This window comes from Phaenicophaeus curvirostris, chromosome 15 (genome assembly GCF_032191515.1).
Source record: "Phaenicophaeus curvirostris isolate KB17595 chromosome 15, BPBGC_Pcur_1.0, whole genome shotgun sequence".
Lineage (NCBI taxonomy): Eukaryota > Metazoa > Chordata > Aves > Cuculiformes > Cuculidae > Phaenicophaeus > Phaenicophaeus curvirostris.
This window is the reverse complement of record NC_091406.1, coordinates 549,814-558,768: the sequence shown is the minus strand read 5'-3', so window position 1 is coordinate 558,768 and position 8,955 is coordinate 549,814.

Genomic DNA, 8,955 nt, shown 5'->3' with positions numbered 1-8,955 from the left:
GCTGCAAGCACCAGAGAGACACGAGCGGGTTTGTGGCATCCACAAACCTGATGGTTTTTGGTGCCATGCAAGGCTGCCTGTAAGGTACCAGAGGAGGAGCAGGAGGGGAAGAAAGCGTGCAGGTATCAGAAATAGTTAAGCTTGTTTTCATCTCCTTGCTGCTGCAGGAAAGCCCACAGAGATCAAAACACCGTTTCATTACCTTCCTGCTTCTGCAGGATAAAGAAACCATAAATCAAACTCAGTCAGTTCCCAGCTGACGACCAGGTTGCCTTTGGAGGGGCTTCACTCCAATTTTGTTAGGCTCATTAGTTGCTTGCTTTTCTGTTTGGTTTCAGTCCAGGACGGTTAACACTGAACACAATTTAAAAGGTGATTTGGAAAGGAAAGAGACAATGGGAAGGGATGTGCTGTTACCACAGCCCTTGCGACTCTGCAGACAGGGGTATCGAATCTCACTTCTCCTCATGGCTTGGCTTCCTCTAATTACCTGTCAGCTACCTCCTAACAGTCCCCAAGCTCACTCCAGCTCCTTCCCACCACTCACCAGTCAGACAGGGCTTCTGTAAGTATCCTAAGTAGAATTCAGGGAGTTGTCTACATTAAGATGCATGAAACATTGCCTACGTAACAGAAAGCAGAACTCTGGGTTCACCGTGCCACAGACCACTCTCTGCCACGGCAGCTCCAGTTTTCAGCTGACCCCATTTCAAGCGTCCTGCTGTGAATCCATGGAAAAGCAGTCCAAGTCACAGAGCAGCGTCCAGCTCACCAGCTGGGACCACTCTCCAGCAAACCCCTGCAAACACCTTTTGTTTTTCACACTTTGCTTTTATTGCCAGTTTAGACCAGCAATTCCCACCCCAGCCACAACCCCCAACCACCAGATCTCCAAACAGCAGTAGCTTCAGGAAAATCGCATCCTTGGTTAATTGCTCACAAACCCCAAGCAATTAACTCCTCTGGCATACAGAAACTCTCTGAGCACCAGCACAGCCTCAGGGAAGGCCATTATCTTCTGGAACTAAGGAAAAAAGTCCTTTACTAGTCCACAGCCCCTGTCCTCTTACTGTTCCAGACCTTTTCTGTTTGTGGAGCAGAAAGCTGGTGCCTGCCTGCAGGGATCTGCGGCAGCACAGAAACCACCCATGGCACAGACAAGCTCTTCATCTTGTGCTCTTTGTCACTATTTAAGCTCCTGCAGAAAAACTCTGACAAACTGAAACTGTAGGGTTTGCCCAGGTACGAAAGGTGATGCAAGCTGCAAATAAGGGGTGAGCACAACTCTCAGCAAGGTCACCTCAAAGGCAGCTGAACGTCTCGAAGACACGCCAGCTCTTTGCTGAAGACTCCTGTCATCTCTTCAAAACTAAACCAGAAAACCTCACACGCTGGCTCCATAGCCAAGAACACCCCCACTTCTCCCAAGCACGCTCAGAAATAAACAGAATCGTGTTAAGTGCATCCAGGACCAGCCCCGGCAGTAACTCACAGTGGTGGTTTGAAGGGGAAGGTGCCATCTGCCCACGCCAGCTCCTGCTGTGGTCGCACACTAACGAGAGGGCAGACGGCCCAGTCTCTAATCGGCTGAGGGAGCATCCAGTGCCTTCCAGCAGTGACCTCCCCAGAGACTGACAGAAGACAGAGGCATGGGTGGTTGGAGCTACGTGAGAATTAATTGTGCAGATGGAAATGCCGGCGAAGAAGGAGCAGCAGGAAATCTGAAGCCCAACTGAATACATGGCAGGGACATTGTAGGTATGGAAGGAAGGCAAACTTCTGCCTTTTACTGCCTCCAAAAAGCAGTGTCCTCATCTCACACCAGCACAACAAAGCCAAGGTGTAACAGGACTGTCTTGGGCACTGTTTGCTGAGCAGGGTAAAGCAGCAGGAGCAGGCTGGGCTGCACCCCACGGATGGAACAAGCACATTATCAGTTCAGAATATTGGTTTTTAGGGAACAAAACCATCCTCCTAGCCTCTCACATCAAGATAAAGAGCAATAAGCTTTCACAGCACCTGTGCGCACAGGGAAGCCTACAAAACTGTTCAGCCCATTACATGGTATGGAAGACTTGAGATGAACACAGCAAAAAGCACTACAACCTCCCCTGGACTTGGTCCTTCACCCGCTGCATTACGACAGCAAGGGACAGCGTTGGGCTGACGGGGACAGAGCAGGCTCTGACGCTTGTGCACGTGCACACGCACAGTCACGGGCAATGGCCAGGAAAGGAAGCACTGACGGAAAACATGATGCTATGTTAAAAGAGCAGGCAGCTATTTTGGGACAGATGTCTCAGTTTCTTGCATAGGATGTTTCAGTGCTTCAATGCTATGGTGATAAGTGCCCTAAATATATTCAAAATATTTAGAGAGAGAAAACTGAAAACAGGACGTATTTTAAAGCAACAGCTCTAATAAGCATCTTGTTCCTGTAGACATACCTGCCCACTGGTTCCAGTCTGCAGCCCACAGGGCCCAAATACCCTCCTCTCTTCGTCTTCTCTACTCCTCCTCTGGCAACACCTGAGAAGAGGCATCTGGACTGCTTCACCTCACCACAGCACACCCAAAGGAAGAGGGACTCAAACTCAGTCCTTTCTCTTCCAAAAGCCCAGGCTAAAGGAGAATCTGGAGCTTTGCCACAAGCCCTAAGCAAGGTGGTGCCCAACAAGTGGCCCTTGTCAATGCAGAGAACCCGGGGAAGACATCAACTGGGTCTGTCAGGGAGCAGTTCTCCAAGTGCGTAGACTGAAAACATCAGTTCTGGAACAACTGCTCCCACCACCTTCACTCTGCATGCAGAGCCCCCACCCCATGGTCCCAGAACAGGAGCAAGCTTTGCGGTTCTTGTTTCAGTTCTGCTACTGCCTGAAGCACTCTGCACCTTCCATGGAGATCTGCTCCCAACCCTGGCCAGCTCTGGCTGCTGCCATCCAAGTTTTATTTTTTTACTTGGGTGGCACTGAAAACGGAAGCATCACATGCTGGCAGAAGGGTGGCAGCTTTACATGGAGGTGGGCGAGAGCTTTAATGGTTTCTGTTCTTTTTAAAAATATATTTAACTTCCCTCTTCTCTGCCCATCCCTCAGACTTTCTTCAGCCCCATTTCCACAGTGAAGACAGGTTAGACAGCGGCACTGGGACCCTGCTTTGCAATTGCAGAGTTGGCCAGGAGGGCCCATGGGGAAAGGACACCACTTTTCCCCAGGGAAGTCTCCCCATGGTACAGAGAGACTGCTCCGAGCCCCAGCCCTGCCCAGCCTCCAAGTCTGCACTCTCCTGTTTCACCACAAACTAGCACAGGAAGCACAGAGTGCAAAGAAAACAACATTAAGGAAAGTAAAATACAATTGCAAGCGTCCTGCAGCACAAGATATTTCTATAATATCGTTCCCTGCCATCCCAGCTGCAGGCACGAGCAGGCTGATCCAGGCTCTCTCCACCCAAAGCATCGTGTTTGTTAGCAGAGCACAGAAAAGCAGCTCTGGAAAAGCGTTGTAAAGCAGCGCACGGAGACAGAGGAACCATTAATGTACCTCTCACAAGTTCTGGAATTTGGCTTATTTTCCATCTGCTCATTTGTTATGATTAGTTAATGAATCGAGCCTGAATCAGATCATTCATCAGCTCAGCTTTAATTGCCTGCCCAGCCTGGCAGAATCCTCAGAGTGCTTCAGTAAGTAACCTGCCCCCCAAGCCTGAACTGCCGTCATGTTTCCTGATAAATTACCGAGGCAGCAGAGGTAAGAAAACATCACATTAACTAATTCTCTCCCCATCCTTCACGCGGAGGATGCCTCCCTGCCCTGGCCAGAAGCAACTCGTCTCAGACACACAGGAGCCTCCCGGTCCTGTCCAGACTCTCCCACCACTTGCCACAAGGAAAGATGGAAGCAATGTTGGTCAGTCTCAGGAGGGAACTCTGCGGGGCTGTTTCAGACAGCAACTGGCTGCTGCCAGCCAGCAGACTGCTCTGCTAGGAGCTTGAGCACCACAGCCAGCCTGGGGCCCACAGAGAGGCCCTCAGGATCAGTCCCTGTTCTGCGACAGTCACACAAGACGATGCTTCTGTCACGCAAAGCATTTAGGATCACATCTGGTTGGGAGCCACCAGGAACTGCCAGCCAGGCTGGGTTTGGTGCCGGGCAGCTCCAGGCACCGACAGAGAGCAGAGCAGCCAGGGACAGCACAGCAGCCACCAGAGAAACCCTGCCTGCCCAATCCCCGTTCGTCTTCCAACTGCTGAGCCCACGACAGTCGTTCTCAAGGGGTTTTCCTGCAGCATGAGGGCTCCTCTTCTTGCATGGAAGTCAAAACCACCCAAACTCACCTCCTCACCATGGCCACGTGATTCCAGAGACCTGGGACTTCAGGAAAAAAGGTGTTCCAGCACAGAGAAGACAACAGAAGATCAGAACATGTGGAACACCAGATATTGCTGCTCTTACTCTCCCAACAATCCTGTTCTCCCTTTGGTAATGGTCCATTTTCCAAAACTAACATTAGAAAACTGCCTTTAAGGCTGTAATATGTTTGGATTACTGATCCACGCTGTGTTCTCAGTCACCAGCTGTTTTAATGCACACTTATCTGCAAGCGTCTTATTTCCTGCCTTCATCCAGTTTAATTTTTCCTAAGCCATCAAGTCAAAACATGAACTGTTAAGACACTAAGCATCTCCTCTAGATTCAGAAAACCCAAGGAATTAGCTTGAGAATAAAACTCTGAGCAAAGAAGCAGCCTCTACAGAAGAGCCCTCACCCCTGCAGCTCTTCCAGCCGCAGTCGGCTTTGCCACACCGACTCTGAGCTGCAGCACAGACCCAGCCCTCCTCCGGCCCCAGGAACGCAAATGGTGGCCCCAAAACATTTAAGTTCAGAACAGCAGAGCAGACCAGGAACATGTCAGATCAAATGTACATTTATGGTCATTTTGGGAGATTTATTCATTGCCCAAGAGTTATTGCAGCTCATTTGTGCAGCTACAAGTTTTAAGTGTAATAATAGCTACAGGCTTTAAATTTTTCAGCTTTTTTTTGCCGTAAGTTGCAGTATCTCCGCCATTTAAAGAGTAACATTTCAAAATACTCATAAAATCAGTGTTTAGAACCCAAAATTGCTCAGGTGAAGCAATGGGACTTGGCAGGGAGGTTGGGGGCGCCTGCACCAGCCCATCACACTGTACCTGTTTCAAGAGGGCAGCTGTGAAGGGACCAGGAACTGCTCCGGGGGCTCGACACTGGATCCCCAGCAGGGCCAGGTGGGTCTGATGCACCTGGAACAGAAGAGGAAAAGGGATCTGTTTATACAAAATTACCAACTGACACAAATTGTAAAGGGAGTGGGGATCAACAAAAGGCAATTTACCCTGATCCCCTGTGCAACGGACCAGGAAACATTGTCTTCTGTATACACTGAGCCCAGGAAACATCATAATGGAACGTTAGAGACATGTTACTGAAACGAGAATCCTGAAATGCCCATTTTTACATGTATATGTTTAGAAGCAATAGGATATATAATCTCTCAATTGGTGACGGGTAGGAGGAACAAATAAAACACACGGTTGTTGTTCAGAAACGCCTGTACAAGTTCAGTGATGCTCACTATTTTTTCCATGAAGCGTAGTCCATTTTTAAAAGAGTTTTTTTCAATTTACTTTGCTATTAGGGGGAAGAAAGAAGCCAATAAACAAAAAGATATTAATTTTCTGTTTTTTATTAATGCTCAAGATATTTATTTTGTATTTCTGTAACTGAAAAATAACAGTTTTAGAACATGTTAAGTTTTCAGAAGTTTATTTGCCTAAGTTTATAGCAGTAATATTTAGGATTGTAGCCTGTAGATTAATTAAGTTAATTGGAGCTGAACAGATTATACCCCGGCAGCGTAAGTGGCAGACGTAGCTGCAGCACACGTGCACTCCTGCAGGGACAACTGGGGGGTCACCAAGGGGGAAAAACACCTCTTGGAAAAGCCTGCCACGTGAGTGGTGTTCCAGCCCATGGACACTCCTATAGTACCATTAAAATTTTTCGCATGGAAAAAGACAGAAATGGTTATTTTAACTTCATTTTTTCAGGTTGGGAGGAAACAGCCAGGGAGAGAGAGGACCTGGGGAGGAGGCCAGGAACAAGGGCTTTGCTCCCTGGCTCCCCAGCCAGCTTCTGCTCGAGCTCCATTCCAGGTGCGGAGCTCCAGCTCCTGACATCTGCTTTTGACATCCTTTGCCCCATCAGGAGCCTACAAGCAAACAGAACAGTAACATTTAGTATGAAACACTTGACTTCTTTTTTTTACGGTGCTCTGAGCTCTCTGGCCAGGAGGAGAGCACAGAACCTGTTCTGCTTGGTAAGGTTTGCAGGGACTCCCAGACGGGGACACAGGGCACAAGGACGGGACCCCAGTACTGCTCCCAGCCTCACCTGCTGCTCTGCCAAGAACAGCAAACAAACCTTCTCCAACTGTCAGCATCACAGGTCCCAGCTGAAGACAGCAACTTCGGTTCACGCTCTCAAAGCCCTGCTGGGTCAGAGCACTGCTGTCCCATGAGGATCCAGGCACCAAGGCGGGTTCTTGGGCATTATTTCCAGGTTTAACACGCCAAGGGGAACAAGAAGCAGCAGAGACAGAGGGTGCTGCAAAAGACTCGTGTGGTTTATTTTTAAAACAAGGCATTTTGCATGGTGGGTGGTGAGGGAGAAGGACTGGATGGATAGGAAGAATTATGACTCAGGCTGGGAGAATTTTTAACTAGGACAGCCTCAGCTGAGCAGTAGTGAGGCTGCAGGGGCTGCTGGTGGCCCACAGCTTTGGCTCTCGGGCCACTGCCCCTTCTCCGCCAAGGGTCCCCTAGAAGGAGTGAGAGAGCTTTACCTCCAGCAACACGAACAAGGACCTGCTTCTCCACCTCATCCTGCACCTCCTCCCGAGATCACTGCACTGTAAGAGTGAACTTATGTGCCAGATCCAGACCCGATCCAGTGAATTACCCCACGCTCACGTGCCAGGGTAGCTCGTTTGAGCCCCTGACCTGAAATAATCTGCCCCATTCACCTTTAACAGGGAGGCAGGTTGAGGAGTGCTGGAAGTTTCACCAAAAGCAAGACATGAGGATGCAGGGTGTGCCAAGCCCTCAGCTGTGCCTCCCAAGGATGTGAAAGGGGTCCTTGCCCCACTACCATCCAGCTACACGGTGATGTGCACTGTACAGCATCCACTCTCAAGCTGTGCCGTTCTCCAGCCCTGGCACAGATGCACAACTCTGCTCCTACGAAGTACTTAAAAACCATGAGTAGTTCCTTGGAGTTGCTGTTCCACTATAAAACAAACGCTGCTTTTGCCTCAGTGTGGGAGGCAGGGCAATCCCTGAGATTTAATGCATTAGCTCAGCTTTAAAAATGCATCAAGGTAAGAGAACAGATTTCCAGATCAAAAAAGAATTTGGCTGCAGGTGCTGCACACGCCAGGGCAGAAAGCACTGGGGGCAGTGGGTGGGATCCATCTTCTCCAGGACTGAGCTCCAAATGAACTTGCCATGTTAGCAGCATTTTAACAAGATCACTATTCGTCCCTCCACTCTGGGTCATTCATCCTGGCTGCAGGCACTGAGCCGCAGCAGCACCTCTGGGGAAGGAAGCATCTCCTCAGATGGGTGCCTGGACTGAACCCCACGCAGAGACGCACCTGCTTGCCTCGCACTGTGGCTCATCGCAGCCAGCCAGCCTGCACCCGGGCACCACCAGCACCCACAGCCAGGGGTGAGCAGCGCAGACCCGTCTAGGTAACATCTGCACAGTTGTATGTCCCAACATTTTCAAAGACGCTAAACAAGAAAAGTACTCAGATCCCCAATCAGAGGAGAGGAGGAGTGTTTTCTAACTGCTAAACCTCGCCCCAGATGTTCGGGGCAGCTCTCCCTGGCACAGCAGCCAATGGGCACCTCTAGCCCTCGCACAGCAATTGCTGCTGCTCCCCACTTCAGCAGCAAATAACTCCAAGATCATGTGAGCCTCTCGACACAATCAGGCACTGCTGAAGAACAACTGTTTCTGCTCTAAACAAAATATAGATTCTGGATATTTTGCTGGTGCCACAGAGTCAATAACTCTCTCTTCTGCCTGCAAAGCCTGGAGGGATTAATAAACTGCTTTGAACTTAATTCCTGAGTAAAGGAGCCCGACCTGAGACTCACTGCAGAGAGATATTTCACAGCGCAGCACACAGCAGAGAGCGTTCACTTCTCACCAGCTGTGTGGCTGCTATATAGATTTATATTTTTTTATATACCAGATTATTTATAGCGTTACCCAAGAATAAGAGCTCCTAACTTTCCTCCTTACTTTAGACCAGAAAGAGAATTCCTGTCCTCAGGCATTACCCAGGAAAGAATAGACGGTAACAGGACCCAGAGACATTAATCTTGCCAGCAGAGCAAGGACTTGCAGCCAGGCATGGGAAGAAGCTCCTGGGAGCAGCCGCCACGCATGGAGCAAGTGACATCACCAAACTCCAGGCTCCAACGTCATATAGTTCCGGCTTCCCCACCATCCAGGCAGCAGGAGGCTCTCAAATCAGAGCATTCGACTGAGTCAGATTTGAAGGATGGAGCCAAACCCAGCTGAAAAGTGGAGGGCAGCTTCCGCATGACTGCTGGCAGCCCAGAGCCGCTCCTCCCGCAGAGCTCCCCCTGCTCACAGACCAAACCCAAACCAGTGGGGGAAAAGCAGGCAGGCCCTGCACTTGGAGTGCCAGGGGAGATTTAATTCACTGCAGGGCTTGGAGTTTGTTTGTAAAACGGAATCAATTTATCAAGTCCCAGCAGAACCGGTAGAGAGAAGGAACAGGTTTCACGGTGCCTTCGTCACCCATTGCTGCCTCCTCCATAACATGAATGGCTCCTGGCTAGAGACATGGAGACAACTCTACCCAGACCTCTCACTTCTCATGA